Source organism: Cylas formicarius, unplaced genomic scaffold (assembly GCF_029955315.1).
Source record: "Cylas formicarius isolate icCylForm1 unplaced genomic scaffold, icCylForm1.1 PGA_scaffold_3__17_contigs__length_32017465, whole genome shotgun sequence".
NCBI classification, from domain to species: Eukaryota; Metazoa; Arthropoda; class Insecta; order Coleoptera; family Brentidae; genus Cylas; species Cylas formicarius.
In genome coordinates, this window is record NW_026844326.1 from 21505994 (window position 1) to 21511283 (window position 5290).

Consider the following 5290-nt stretch of genomic DNA (forward strand, 5'->3'; position numbering starts at 1 on the left):
AATTTCAGAAACAGTCTGTTCTTATTTAAACCCTTAACACAAAAATATATTTGATGGGGTTAGAAATTGGGTAAAGGTTTAAGAGATGCTTTTTAGTTGAAATAAAGAGCGCAACAAACACCTGTGTGAGTGAGCTTTGTTTAGATTGTACTTATCGGAAGTAGCAAAGAACATAATTTTTTTTGGTCATTTGTTCTTCAGATTGTATAGTGATAGCCAATAGTTTCAATAAACGATATATTACTATTACCAAAATTAACAATGTTGCAGCATTCATCACAATCCAAAAACTTCATGCAGTCATCTCTGTCCCCTAATTCGCTAATAAGTATTGTATTCTTTGTTTTTTATTCGTTGATTTTTCGGTGAATTTTTTGTAGGCATACAGTTTTTGTTTTCCTTTCGTTTAGTTTTCTCAATATTCTTAGTAGTAACATGCCTTTCTGCACTGTCCGGATGGCTGCCAATATATTCTGAACCGTTCAATTACGTCTTTGAGGACAAACCATTATATCTACTACGGACGAGGCATTTATACCATAAGATTGTAAAAGACGCCCATCGTACAGTTTGAAAAAAATGCGTAACTTAAAAAAATGACATAAAATTTTCAGAAAACAGACGAGAAAATGAAACACTTTTGCCACAAAATGTACACAATGGACCAGCGGATAAACTACACTATCGTACTACACAGCTTTGACCTCCTGTCTTTGCATGCCTTTGTTTACACTCTTTTGGAAAGTTTGCAATAATAAACCTGATTTTAGATGTTACTTTTCGCACCGGTGAAGTGAAGCCTTTTCGACTTTGAAAATTGCTGAATTCATTCATAACCTTTATGTTGATAAAATATTTTAAATTTAGCTATGTATATAAATAATAAGGAACAAAGAAACGTCTATTGGGACCATAATAATAGATTCAAATCCACACGGCCCGTTAAATCCTGCAACCTCACGCACTGATTCGATAAAAATAATGCCACCGAACCCATTAAAATTAAGAGTGTAGTTTTCGCGCCGCAGTCCGAGACGTGCCACCATATTTGGGTAAAAATAAACGTTCTGCTGGTCAGTTACATGCGCTTACAGTTATGTTTTAATGCGATCTAGAGGGCGTGGGAGGATAGGCGCTCGATACGGTTATTGCCCCAAGAAGGTGCTGCACTCTGTACGAGAAACACGGGTTAATGTGTGTCACATGTGTGTTCGGATCGCCAGAGGGGTCACTTAAGGCTGCGAATAGATTATCTCTTTGGGTTACTGAAAACCGCGAGCGGTTATATAGGTAAGTCGGTAGTTTCCAATAACTCGATCACGCTGAAATTTATCGATATCCCGAATTTAACTAGCTTTTTCTCTAATTTCATATAGCTATTAGAGGTATAGAGGCCCTGCTTATGCCGGTAATACAGGAACTTCCGAAGCAGCTATGAAGAAAAACTTAAGAAAATCCATTCATATGGCCGCTGACAGATGTTCAGTAACTTTGGATTCAGCATTCTGGAAAAACAAGTCTGTTATATTTAAATTTATTATATATTTATTATACCTCACGAGTAGAATGCCCGACTGTATCAAGAACTGAAGATACTTTTAGATACTTACAATATTGACTTAAACGCGTAATTTTACTAATTTGAATTTTTTAGTACGAATTTAACGTCTAGAAATCAGATTCACTCTCGCAGCCTAAGAACCTGTCGGTTGTAAACTACGATTGATTCCCTCAAATCTAGAATTTTTTATTTAACCCCAAAATAGGGGAGATTTTCTCCAATATACAAATTGAGTGCACAAAGTGATGAAAAAGTTAAACCCATTTTATTATAATAATAATGATAATAAAAACTAAACCTTTGTAACAATAATGAGTAAAAAATGAACCATTTTAAACGCCTAAATGGCTATAATTCAGCCCCCAATACATGAAGCTCCCTGTATTAGTTGCCGTTAAAGCCAAAAAAGCCTTTACAGAAATTCATTATTAAAGTAATTACAAATATTATTACAGTACGTACATAATTTAATTAGATGGAACAGTTAATATATAATAAGTATTATAATACGCTCTACTCCTAGTTTAACAACGTATATAAATATAAATAAATTTGCAATGGTGAGTGAATGGTTTCGGGGGGCGGGGGGGGGGGGGAGGACAAAGGACGAATTTTAGTGTACGAGTGGAACAAAGAAAATTAATAAATAAAAATACCATGTGTTGTAAAACACCTTACTGCTGACTAAATAGTTCCAGCGTTAATTTGTATTTAGACGTTGCAAGAGTAATTATTAATGCCAAATTTATTGATATATATAACAAAAACATGTTGCATGCAGGATGCGCCGATTAGGCCTATGTAGCCACATTATATCTTTGAGTTTAAGTATTTTATGCTCCCTTCGACGGATCCCAAATATAAGAAGCAAGCAGGAATTCTGAAGCTTTTTAATGCGTCATGTGTCAAAAGAATCCAAACAAGGACCATAAACATTGTCATAAAAATTAAAGGGTGTCAATATTATTTTTAGAGCAAAGTATCCTTAAGTTTTGAAGTTATATGTTCTTTAAATCGTAGTTTGTGGTCGAATATAAGACCAAGATTTTTTGCGGTTTTACAGTTCAATATTAAGATTGTGTGGTATATTGTTTCTAACATGTTCCCCACAAAACAGATTTGCAACGGAATTCAGTGGAATTGTTTTTAAAAGATGGTTCTTGACTAACTCGGAAAACACTAGATAAATCGTAGTTAATGCAATGTGTACTCAGTTTCAGTTGGTTTGAATTGAAAATATATTTGATTGTCGTCTGCATACATTTGGTAATCGCATTGTTTCAGAACTCTAGGAAATTGACATGTATAAATTGTGTACAACAGTGGTCCTAATATGCTACCCTGAGGCACACCAATAACGACATCAAAGTTATCTGAGACACACCCATCAACAACCATTCTCTGTGTTCTGTCCGATAGATAGAGGTTTGAGGCTTGTGAAATGAAGCCGATGTAATGTAAGATAGATAAGATAAAGAATTGTATAATTTACCATATCAAAAGCTTTTGTGAATCCAATCGTATTAGAGCACTGTTACTATCTAAGGTCTTGCAAATGTCGTCCGTTACATCAGAAAGAGCAGTAGGACAGCTGTTGTATAAAAGAAAATCAGATTGCTTTCCAGGATTTATTTTATTAACCCTGAAGAAGTTTTCAATTTGGATTGCCATATTTTTTGTTGAGAATCTGCCGCATTTAAGTTTTAAGTAGATTTAGTCTAAAGCACATTTTTGCACAAACCGCAGGAATATATGCACATTCACGGGAACCTCTGAAGCGGCCTTCTACAGTGGTTGATCAGTGCACAATACTGTATTTTAAAATAAGGAATAGAAAAAATAATGTATTCATTTTGGATTAATTGGCATACTTTGCTTTATAATTATCTAATAAAATTAGTTGAACAAGAAAATTTTTACTCGATTAGCGGTTTTCACTGTTAGCTGTAGGTTACAAATACTATATTTTTGTATTTTTGCCGTCAACCTTTCTACTTATAAAAACTGTTTAACCAACTCCCATGTTCTTGGATTTATAAAAAAAAATTGGGAAGCAGATTCGACATTTAAAAACAAGAGGCCTGAATTTAATCATCCAAAAATTATCTGCAACTTAATATGTTTAGTAGTTTCTCGAACATACAAATTTTGCATCGTACCATTACCCATTATTCACACTAGTCTTTATTTTAGTCAAATGAAATGTGTTTGTACACCTACACATCAAAAAAGAACCTATAACATTTTGTTTTTCTATCGTGCTCCTGCGGAGAATTATGGAACTTCCACAAAATCGATGTAATTTAATTATGCACCCTGTATAAAATGTCCTTCACATATCGTCGAACTTCAAAGTTACAGCAAACATCAACAAATATTAAAATTTGCACAAATAATAGCGTTGTCAAATGATATTTTTTCAAATATCTCGCGCCCCGTATAATTGACAAAACCTGAAACTCTCTCACGACACGATTTACGATACTGTTCAAATAAAATTATCCCATCTTTAACGGTTTTTCATTTATCGCCAATAATTTACCCACAAAAACGGAAATTTTTAGGATATGTTAAATTTTTTGCTCATAAATGACACACCCTGTATATGATTCAATCATTGTTCGAAGTAGAGGTTATAGCCCTAAATTTTCCACGTTTCCTGGTTCAAGAATTTTTTGAAAACAGTAAATGGTTTTCGAGAAAATCAGTTTTTTCTGAAACCATGCAGTGCCCCGTAAAAATCAATTACGTCATCGCGTCTTGACAGTCTTCGAAATAACGATTTCAATATGGATTTTTTCAAATATCCCGAGCAGTGTATGAAAACCGCAAATACAAAAATTGTAGCTTTTGATCCGGGCTATGACACTGTTTGAACCAATTGGCCATATTTTTTAGGATTTTCGATTTGCAGCAAATAATTTACTCTGTAAAAAACAATTTTCTAGGTCTTTCAGATTTTTGCCTATTATTTGAAAATAATTGAAAAAATGCCCGAAATCAATGTTATTGCACTGGACCTTCTGCGTCTGCCGGTTAAAGAATTTTGCCAATCGGATGAACGATTATGGAGGAAAACATCTTTCTGGAAGCTAAAATTACCACAAAAAAAAATCAAACATTTTTAAAAAATATTTGGTAAAATTTGATTGCGCCGAATTTCTACCGTTTAAATGTGGACACGGACTTTTAATTCTCTGCTAAATTTGAAGTTGATACATGCATATTTAGAACACTTAATACATTTCTCATTTAGCACGGAATATCAGGAACACCCCGTACAATAGGTGCGGGCTTTATCGCAATATAAAAGAACGTGATATCTGAACCAATTTTCAATAATAGGGGAACCATTTTTCAATTTTTGTTTTAATTTGCGGCGCACACTATATATTTTTGAAAAATTGTCAAGAATAAAAGTTTATAGGGCCGTATCTTCTGCTTCTTCTGGTTCAACAATTTTTTTGGTCGCGTAAACAGTTTTTGAACAATGATGTTTTTTGTAGACCCTTGCAGACGCGATTTTTTATTTTTTTTAGAATACTTCCCGACCCCCCCGCTCCTCCCACTCTTATTTTCAATATTTTCATCACGGGGCAAAGCTGCATATATGTGCCAAATTTGAAGTCGGTTGCTTTAAATTTCAGATACTTATCGTGTTTCATCGCAAGGTCCAAAAATCAGTCAAAAATCACCAAACAAGGTGGATACCGGCGACTGATCAAGGCC

At 34.1% G+C, this 5290-nt stretch overlaps 1 long non-coding RNA gene across 1 annotated transcript; it reads left to right on the top strand.

Annotated features, from left to right (window-relative positions):
* The first annotated feature begins 359 nt into the window (after nt 1-359).
* Nucleotides 360-2025, top strand: LOC132699550 (uncharacterized). Its single transcript, XR_009618517.1, has 3 exons — nt 360-1052; nt 1116-1290; nt 1377-2025. It is a non-coding gene; the product is annotated as an uncharacterized LOC132699550 (long non-coding RNA).
* Nucleotides 2026-5290: the final 3265 nt, after the last annotated feature.